Source organism: Hyperolius riggenbachi, chromosome 5, assembly GCF_040937935.1.
Source record: "Hyperolius riggenbachi isolate aHypRig1 chromosome 5, aHypRig1.pri, whole genome shotgun sequence".
Classification (NCBI taxonomy): Eukaryota; Metazoa; Chordata; class Amphibia; order Anura; family Hyperoliidae; genus Hyperolius; species Hyperolius riggenbachi.
Window position 1 is genome coordinate 174,203,266 of NC_090650.1, and position 11,004 is coordinate 174,214,269.

Consider the following 11,004-nt stretch of genomic DNA (forward strand, 5'->3'; position numbering starts at 1 on the left):
GGCGCTCGGCAGCAGCCTGTGCGAGCCTGGAAGACGTGCAAAAGGAGCTGGATCTGCCACGCCATCGGCTGATCCTTGACGTTCCGACTCGCTGGAACTCCACCCTGGCGATGTTGGAGCGTCTGGTTGAACAGAAGCACGCTGTCAACCAGTACCTTGCCCTGGCCACTGTGTCCGCCGCTCAGAGAAGGGACAGGACCAGCAACATCCCGTCCATCGTCCCCGATGATGACTGGAGGCACATGCAGCAGGTGTGCTTAGTGCTGGCTCCCTTTCTGCAGGCCACTAACATGGTGAGCAGGGACCATGCTATGGTCTGCGAGTGGGTGCCCCTGGTTTGTCTGCTGAACAGGGCCCTCGATGCTTTGCTGGAACAGGGAGCGGCAGCCTTGGACCAGCAGGAGCGTCATGCAGCTGCACAGTCCACCTCTGAGGGGGAGGAGGAGGAGGACTTGGTGGAGGTCCCTGACCTTGCTGCTGATGAGGGGGATCAGCACAGCGCAGCTGAGTTGGTGCGGGGGTGGAGAGAGGATGAGGCTGAGGAGGCAGAGGAGGAGGATGAGGACAGCACTGCCGTCGATGTGCCAGCACACGTGGCCCGCCTCTTCCCAATGGCAGCGCACATGCTGACGTGCCTGCGCAAGGACCCCAGGGTGATCCAGATGAAGCAGAGGGAGGACATCTGGATCAGCATGATGTTGGACCCACGCCTCAAGGGGAAGTTGAGCCAGTTCCTGCCGCCTGCAGGAGGAGACCCAGCGCAACAAATAAGGAGCTTGCAGCAGGCCCTTGTTGAGCGCTTGGAGGAAGCCTTCCCCCAGCCTTCCACCCCCACTGTCCAGCCAGCACAGAGGCAGCAGCAGGTGCCTGCATCCAGCAGCAAGCGCCCCACAGACCTGCTGTCTCTCAGCAACGAGCTCTACAGGACTGTAGAGGCTCCGGCAGCAGTGACTAGAGAGGAGGTGCATGCAGCAGCATCCTCCTCCGGTCACAGCCAGCGCCTGACCCGAATGGTGGCTGACTACATGGGGTCCTACAGCGGCGCTTGACAGCGATGCCCCTGTTGATCCCATGGAGTATTGGGTAAAGCGCCTGGAGATCTGGAGCGAGCTGGCGCAGTACGCCCTGGAAGTGCTGTCCTGTCCCCCTTCCAGCGTGCTGTCCGAGCGCTGCTTCAGTGCAGCTGGTGGCGTGGTCACCGAGAAACGCTCACGTCTGTCTCACAAGTCTGTGGACAGACTGACGTTTCTCAAGATGAACCAGGCGTGGGTGGAAGGCGAGTTCCTGGCCCCTGTTGTCGGCGAGAGGGGGACATGAACTGGCTACCGGAAGAACCATCGTTAATGTGCCTTACCACCCTTTACCACCTCCTGGCTCCTGCTCACTAAGCCAGCCTGGTTTACTTTGACTATTACGTCGCCTGCAGCCACACATTTTACACCTACAGTGGGCTGCTGTGTACTGCCCTTCTGCTGTCTGCCTGTGTTTCCCACTGCCAGGGTACACAGAATTACCTTCCGCTGCCACTCTGCCACCAGCTATTACGTCAAACAATAGCTATATCTGTCTGTGTAATTTGTTGTAAAAACAAAGCAAATAAACCATAAAAAAAAAAAAAAGGTTTAATTTTTCTGAGGTGCCCGGGTTGAAAACGGTGTTGTCCCAGTTGTGTATTGGACACGATGTGGGCTGCATGACCGCTGTCTGGGACCTCCTGCTGTGTTTATTTACAGTCCTGGTATCACCGCTAGGTACCAGGGCTATTATGTCACGCTGCCTGCCTGGCCTGCTGCCACACTCACACTACTCCTCCATTCCTCCTGCTGCTGCTGCTGTCTGTCTGTGTTTCCCACTGCCAGGATACACAGAATTTCCTTCTGCTGCCACTCTGCCACCAGCTATTACGTCAAACAATAGTTGCTCACATTACTCCTCCATTTCTCCTGCTGCTGCTGCTGTCTGTCTGTGTTTCCCACTGCCAGGGTACACAGAATTACCTTCTGCTGCCACTCTGCCACCAGCTATTACGTCAAACAATAGCTATATCTGTCTGTGTAATTTGTTGTAAAAACAAAGCAAATAAACCATAAAAAAAAAAAAAGGTTACATTTTTCTGAGGTGCCCGGGTTGAAAACTGTGTTGTCCCAGTTGTGTATTGGACACGATGTGGGCTGCACGACCGCTGTCTGGGACCTCCTGCTGTGTTTATTTACAGCCCTGGTATCACCGCTAGGTACCAGGGCTATTATGTCACGCTGCCTGCCTGGCCTGCTGCCACACTCACACTACTCCTCCATTCCTCCTGCTGCTGCTGCTGTCTGTCTGTGTTTCCCACTGCCAGGGTACACAGAATTTCCTTCTGCTGCCACTCTGCCACCAGCTATTACGTCAAACAATAGTTGCTCACATTACTCCTCCATTCCTCCTGCTGCTGCTGCTGTCTGTCTGTGTTTCCCACTGCCAGGGTACACAGAATTACCTTCTGCTGCCACTCTGCCACCAGCTATTACGTCAAACAATAGCTATATCTGTCTGTGTAATTTGTTGTAAAAACAAAGCAAATAAACCATAAAAAAAAAAAAAAAAGGTTTAATTTCTCTGAGGTGCCCGGGTTGAAAACTGTGTTGTCCCAGTTGTGTATTGGACACGATGTGGGCTGCACGACCGCTGTCTGGGACCTCCTGCTGTGTTTATTTACAGCCCTGGTATCACCTCTAGGTACCAGGGCTATTATGTTACGCTGCCTGCCTCATTGACTGCCTGCTGCCACACACTCATCCTCCTCCTCCTGCTGCTGAATTTACCTCCTGCTGTCTGTGTGTTTCCACTGCCAGGGAGCACATACAATGGCGCTTCCAACATGCGTGCGCCACCAGCTATTTGTTACGCTCAAAAATAGCTGCATTTCTTTAAAAAAAAACAAAAAATTATATATACTTTTTATTAATACTGTGTGATATTATTTTTAGAGGTGTCCGGGTTGAAAACTGTGTTGTCCCAGTTGTGTATTGGACATGATGTGGGCTTCACGACCGCTGTCTGGAACCTCATGCTGTGTATTTACGGCCTGGTACCACCGCTAGGTACCACAGCCTATTATGTCTCGTCTCGCTGCCTGCCTCATTGACTGCCTGCTGCCACACAATCATCCTCCTCCTCCTGCTGCTGAATTTACCTCCTGCTGTCTGTGAGTTTCCACTGCCAGGGAGCACATACAATGGCACTTCCAGCATGCGTGCGCCACCAGCTATTTATTACGCTCAAAAATAGCTGCATTTCTTTAAAAAAAAATATAAAAGAGAAATAAGTGAAGAAGAAGAAGACGATATAGAAAAAGAAGGAGAAGAAGAAGAAGAAGAAGAAGGAGATGAAGAAGAAGAAGATGAAGAAGAAGAAGATGAAAAAGATGAAGAAGATGAAGAAGATGAAGAAGAAGAAGATGAAGAAGATGAAGAAGAAGAAGATGAAGAAGAAGAAGATGAAGATGATGAAGAAGATGAAGAAGATGAAGAAGAAGAAGATGAAGAAGATGAAGAAGAAGAAGAAGAAGAAGAAGATGAAGAGGATGAAGAAGATGAAGAAGATGAAGAAGATGAAGAAGAAGATGAAGAAGAAGATGAAGAAGATGAAGAAGAAGAAGATGAAGAAGATGAAGAAGATGAAGAAGAAGAAGATGATGATGAAGAAGAAGAAGATGAAGAAGATGAAGAAGATGAAGAAGAAGAAGATGAAGAAGATGAAGAAGAAGATGATGATGAAGAAGAAGAAGAAGATGATGAAGAAGATGATGATGAAGAAGATGATGATGAAGAAGATGAAGAAGAAGAAGAAGAAGAAGAAGAAGAAGAAGAAGAAGAAGAAGAAGAAGAAGAAGAAGAAGAAGAAGAAGAAGACGATACAGAAGAAGATATAGAAGAAGAAGATATAGAAGAAGATATAGAAGAAGAAGATATAGAAGAAGAAGAAGAAGAAGATATAGAAGATAAAGAAGAAGAAGAAGAAGTATATACAGTACTGAACAACATTTTGGACACAACTTCTCTTTCCACCTTTTTTTTTTTAACCACTTCAGCCTACAGCTTCGAAAATCTTATGCATCCAAGCAATGTTCACCTCCCATTCATTCGCTAATAACTTTATCGCTACTTATCAAAATTAATTGATCTATATCTCGTTTTTTCCGCCACTAATTAGGCTTTCTTTAGGTAGTACATTTTGCTAAGAGCCACTTTACTGTAAATACATTTTAACAGGAAGATTAAGATAGAAATGGAAAAAAAACATTATTTCTCAGTTTTTGGCCATTATAGTTTAAAATTAATACATGCTACAGTAATTAAAACCCATGCATTTTATGTGCCCATTTGTCCCGCTTATTACACCATTTAAATTACGTCCCTATCACAATTTATGGCGCCGATATTTTATTTAGAAATAAAGGTGCATTTTTTCAATTTGCGTCGATCACTATTTACAAGCTTATAATTTTAAAAAATTTAATAAGATACTCTCTTGACATGTATATTTAAAAAGTTCAGACCCTTAGGTAACTATTTATGTAGTTTTTTTTTTTTTAATTGTAATTTTTTTTATTATTTTTTTTAATACAAAAATGTATTTGGGTAATTTTAGTTTGGGAGGTAAATAGCCAATTTTAGATGTAAAATAATGTCTTTTTTATTCAATACAGGTATGTGGGTGCAGTTTACTATTTGGCCACAAGATGGCCACATTCAAAAAGTTCCTAGATGCGAACGATGTCGCATCTAGGAACTAAAATGAAGAGAAGTTGTTTCCTGGGGGCAGAAATACCACGCTCTCTGATGAGAAAGCGTCGGTATTTCTGCCGGGGACTTGGATCGGTGAATGGGAATTATATTCCCATTCACTGATCGGGGGGGCAGCGGGAGGCAGCGGGGGCGCGCACGGGCGCGTGCCGGATCGCGCGCACCACACGGCTGCAGCACCACTGCCTATCTGGACGGATATATGCGTCCAGATATGGCGAAGTGGTTAAAGGAACATCCCCACATACTCACTTGCTGTTGTTACTTGGAAAAAAAGATGTTTCTTGCATCATTCACCCTCAAAACAAGTGTTGGAAGCTATTTAAGGCCAATTCGAATAGTCAGCTCGAATAATGAGCTCGAATACCGACTCGAATAGTGAGCTCGAAGTCCGAGGTCGAATCGAATAGTAAAAAAAATTCGATTCGAATATTCGACCGAACGCGAATAATTTACTATTCGAATTCGACCAAACTCGAATAATAAAAAGGGGTATCCGAGCATCACTATGGTATACATCTGTATTCCCAGTGATTCTGCAGATCACTGGTAATCAGATCCTCTCTGTGCTTCACCGATCGTTACAGAAACTACTGTAATTGTAATCTACAGATCTGCATAGAACTCTCTTTCTGTGACAGAATTGCAGGCAGTATTATTTGTTTCAAGGGGAGTAAAGCCTTATTGAGATTTAGTATACTCAATGTGTGACTCTCTGTTTCTGTCACCACTTGTATCTGGACAAATTCGTGGACATGGAGATCCTGACCTTAGTTCATTAATAAATGAGGTAGGCAGTGCTGTGTCATTGAATGTTTTGGTTGTTTCTGGGTTACTAGAAAAACCATAGGAGGTGGACATGTATGAAAAATTTGCATCATTACTTTGATGATCCTCGCATTGTGTCACATAGTTATTTTTCAACTTTCTTTTTATTGAGAAGGTTTAAAGTCATGGTACATATGAAAACATGTCCAAAATGTAAAAAAAAGCAATTACAGAAGTTATTGCATAACATGTCTTTGGAAACAGCCATCATCGCTGATGTTGATCACACCTAATAATGCTCGAGATGCAGGCTAGTAAAAAGAACATAACAGGAGATAAAACCAAATATCCTTGAAATAATAAGAAAAAGATCATAACAAATTAACTGTTAACATAAATCCGTCTCTATATGTAGATTGTCGGTGCATGTACTGCATTATCTAGACAAAGTGTAAGACCCCGAGGGGGGGGGGGGGGGGGGCTTGGGCAATCCAGCCGTTAAGGGGTTCGGCAGAAGGGGAAAGCGAAGCTAGTGGGATGAGGACCAGGTCGACCACTGGCTCCATGTGTTAAGACATTTATCTGGTTTGTTGTTTATAGAAGAGGTGATGTGCTCCATGGAGTATATCTCTTTGATTTTGAGAATAAGAGCTTCCCTGTTGGGGGGAGCTTTTCCATGTTTGGGCTAGTAAAAATTGGGCAGCATTGCATACGTGGGCTATAAATGCGTTGAAACCTTTGGAGATGTGAGGGTTGTATCTGTGAAACAGTGCTACCCAGGGGGCGATCTGTACCTCAGCCCCGAGGACCTCAGAGATTACTTGGAAGCACATTGTCCAAAAGGACTGAACACAAGGGCAGCTCCACCAACAGCGGAGTTGGTCTGCCTCCCTGCCGCAACCTCTGTAGCATTTATTAGTATGAGCTAGGTTCCATTGGTGCATTTTAAAGGGAGTTCGATACCAATCATAGAAGATTTTGTAAGCGCGTTCCCTCAGGCTGCAATTGATTGAGGATTTAGCCATGCAATTGAAAATGGATAGCCAACCTTTATCGTACAAAGTTTTGTTTAGCCTCGCCTGCCATTTGCTCATAGGGGTGGTGACCCCATCTAGAGTCTGGTACCATATGATGGAGTGAGACCTTTATCTGAGTAATTACGTAAGTACATCTTTTCTAGGTCACATGGTTCAGGGCACAGGCCTATCTTGGACATATGTGAGTTAAACCCTCTTAGCTGTAGGTAATGGAAGGTTTCCGAGAGAGGCAGGGAGTGTTTTACAGATATTGCTTGCCATGACAATATTTTCCCGTCCTCATAGAAGTTAGTAACACGGGTGATTTGTTTGCCTATCCATTGGTGCCAGACAGGTAGTTGAAGGCCGGGGGAGAAGTCGGTGTTGCCAAACAGAGAGCCTAGGTGGGAGGGGCGTTTGTCTAAGGACAACCTTTTAGATATTATTTTCCATATGGTTAATGATTGTGAAATAGTGGGAATCTCCGAAAGGTGAGGAATATCTGGGTGGGAGGTCCATATAAGACTGGAAATGGGAAAGGGTCCGATAAGTGAGGCCTCCAGGTCCACCCATCTAACCCTCCCCGCGGTAGAAGCCCATTGAAATGTTTGAGCTAGACGGGCAGCGTAAAAATAAAGAAGGAGTTGTGGGGCTCCAAATCCTCCCTGTGCCTTACTTCTTGCCAGATATTGGTATTTAATTCTGGGGGTTTTGTGGTTCCATATAAATTTTGTGATATGGGACTGAAGTTTCTTAATATCTTTTGGTATGACAGCTATGGGGAGGGCTCTAAACAAGTATAGCAGTTTAGGGAGGAGGGTCATCTTGACCGCAGCTATCCGGCCTGTCAAAGATAACTGGAAGTGAGACCATTCGTTAAGTAAACCGTGAAGGGTTGATAGCATAGGGGTATAGTTGGTGCCATATAGTTGGTCTAGTTTTGGGGTGAGTTGGATTCCAAGGTATTTAATTCCTTTGTCTTTAAATTTGAAGCCAAATGAAGAGGCTAGAGACTGTTTCTGTATTTCAGGAAGGCCAAAAGCCATTGCCTCTGATTTTGTTTTATTGATTTTGAAACCAGAGACTTGGCAGAATCTATCAATATGGTTATATAAGTTAGGGAGAGAGATCTGTGGATTAGTGAGGGAAAAGATAGTGTCATCTGTGAATAGGGCCACTTTATATGAATTCCCACCGGCCTCGATCCCTGAGACATCAGGACATTGTCTAACCAGAATGGCAAGGGGCTCGATACACATTGCAAATAGGAGAGGAGAGAGGGGGCACCCCTGCCGAGTACCACTGAGAATTGGGAATTGTGATGAAACCAAGCCCATGTTGCACACAACGGCTGAAGGGGCAGTGTACATGCTTCTGATTGCGTTTATAAATCCCCCTACCATGCCAAATCTTTGCAAGGCTAATCTCATGTACCTCCAGTCGACCCTGTCGAACGCCTTCTCTGCGTCCAAAGAGAGGAGCAGAGAAGGCGTCCGACAGGACCGCGCTCGCTCGATCAGTCCCACCATCCTTCGGACGTTGTCCGTGGTCTGTCTGCCCATGATGAAGCCGGTCTGGTCCGGATGGATAATAGAGGGGAGATATTTGTTGAGTCTCGTGGCTAGGACTTTGGCTATTATTTTGAGGTCAATGTTTATAAAGGATATGGGTCGGTAGTTTTTTACTTCGGCTGGGTCCCTACCAGGCTTAGGGATAACCACTATAGTGGCTTTAAGCATTTCGGGTGGGAGTTCCTCCTCTCCGTTCATCAACCTGTTCATAAGCGATGCAATTTCTGGCGCTATGGCTCCTTTAAATGTTTTGTAGTATTACGGGGAATATCCATCCGGACCAGGGGCCTTCGAGGGTTTCAGAGACTTAATAGCCTCCAAGACCTCCTCAGTGGAGACAGGGGTGTTAAGAAGAGAGGTCTGTGAAGCATCGAGTTTAGGGATAGGGATGTCGGCTAGGTAGTTTAGTAAATTTTAGAAAATTAGAAAAAAGTTTAGAAAATTCCTAAATTATGCAGCATCAAAAGTAAAATTAATGTCTAATAAAGTTTTTCCTGATGTTGTCGCTATTTCTACTGCAAATGCGTCTTTGTCTCACCCTGTTCACACCTGTAAGGGCCCGTTGCCTGGTGACAGTTGCTCCAGTGTTTCTGTCCTGAACGCCGTACAGTCTGCCCCGCAGATCGCGGAGGTTTGCGCTATGGAAGCGTCAGTTTCACAACCAAAAGCGATTTTTGATTCGCAAGTTTTGCGTTCTGACTCCTCGGATTTGACATTGTTAGCTGAATCTAAGAGTGAGACAGCGCTTCGGTTTTGCGAATCTGATGCTGAAGCTTCTTTGCTGTGCCCAGAGAAGCTTTCTCTGAATCTGCCCTGTACCATGAATGAAAACATGATCTCCACTCGCACTGCAGTGTCCCTAGAGGCTCGTCTAGGTATTGCTACTATACTCACATGTTTTTCTGCAGTTTTGGAGTTGCAAGCTAGTTTGACTGCTACGCAGAATTCTGGGTGCAGTGATATTAAAGTTAGAGAGTCAGTGTGTGTTCCAGTAAATATTCCTGTACATTCCGCTCATGATGATGAAATTCAGTCTCAGTTTATGGTGGAACCTTCCCTGGGACATCTGCCCTGTCCACAAAATAAAGTTCCAGTTTTGCCCTGTAACATGGATAGTTCAGAATCCTTAGAAAACTTGGAAAATGATGTTCCTGAGGTCTTGTCTGATGTCCTGGAGACCTCCGAGTTCCTCCCAAAGGGTGCAGAACTTGTAGGAGATGTCTCCTTCCCCCCAAGTCCTTCTGAAGTGTTGCCCACTTCAGTAGGCATTGCTGTTGTGCTGACTACCTTTGCAGCTCTGGTGGAGCTTCACTCATATGTAGTCAATGATGATATTATTTTCACAGAGAGTTCTAGGTTTGAGTCCAAGCCTTCTTTTGAAAGTCCAGTGCTTGAGACCACTGCTCGTGATGATTCTCTGCCCGGTTCTGGTTTTGGTCTTGTCGTAACGGACTCTGAGGTTGGCAGTTCCTCGACGTGTCCTGAGGTTCCCTTTGGGCTAGTGTACCCCGATGTGTTCTGTGACCCAGAAAGCCCAAGTGTGTCTCGGTTGCCAGCCTGCTCAGATGCTTCCTTGGTGGAAACCTGTTCTGATATTGCCTGCCTGCCTGCATGCCCAGAGGTGGTCCCTGAAGGCCCTGGTCTTGATGCTTGTCCTGGTAATTCTGAATCCGGAATTGTCATTGGTTCCATAGGGGTTCTTGATAGTTCTCCGTGTGAGGCTGGTGATCGTTCTGCCCTCCTGGGATCTCTGCGGAGCTTAAAAGTATTCTGGGAGATCCTGGGAGAAATATTTCCTGGTACCTTGGATGAGATCAGCAGTGGGTGCTTTGTGGAAAGGGACACTTCGAATGGGTATTGTGGCAGGTTTGGTATTTTTGGACGGTCCCTGGAAGGTGGTGGGCATGGCTCGGTGGGTGTCGATGGCTTCTTCTCTGGCATTCACAGTCCTGATGGGTGTTACACTGAGACTTGTGCTACTGATAGGCATGTTTCGATGGCTTCTCCTTCCAATGAGGTCGGTTTCGGGTGGGCTGACTCTGGAATTGGGCCTTGTCGGGTTGTCCCAACCTTCATGAGTCTTCAGTTAGAGTCTTTTGCAAATATCAAGTTAGAGCCTCCTCGGTGTCCGGTCGTAGGGTGGTTGCCTCGCTAGACACCGAGAAGGCATTTGATTCAGTTGAGTGGCTCTACTTGTGGGAGATTCTGCGGCGATATGGCTTTGGCCCTAAATTTGTCACGTGGTTACAAGCTCTTTATAAAACCCCCAAAGCTAGAATTCGCACCGGTAACACTTTCACAGCCCGTTCAGTTGTGTAGAGGAACACACCAGGGTTGCCCGCTCTCTCCATATATCTTCGCCCTTGCAATTGAGCCCATGGCCATCCTGATACGAGAATCTACTCAAATCCAGGGAATCCCAGTGGGTTGCATAGAAGAAAGAATTTCATTACATGCAGACGATACACTTCTCTACCTGAATGACCCAGAAAACTCCCTAACAGCTGTACTTGACATTATTACAACATTTGGATCATTTTCTGGCCTTCAGATCAATCACGATAAGTCTGTCATCATGCCCCTGGACAACTCTCAGCCTCATGCGATGTCTCATCCATTGCAATGGGTCTCCCGATTTAAGTATTTGGGTATTATGGTTACCAACTGTATACATGACTATTTTAATTTAAATATACAGCCGGTGGTGGATGCCTTCCGCAGCAGATCCCAGACGTGGAAACAATTGCCTCTTTCACTCATTGGGAAAATTAATATATTTAAAATGATCTTTTTGCCCAAATTTCTATATGTTTTTCGTAATTCACCTATAATAATTTCCAAAAAATTCTTTAAAACCCTTCA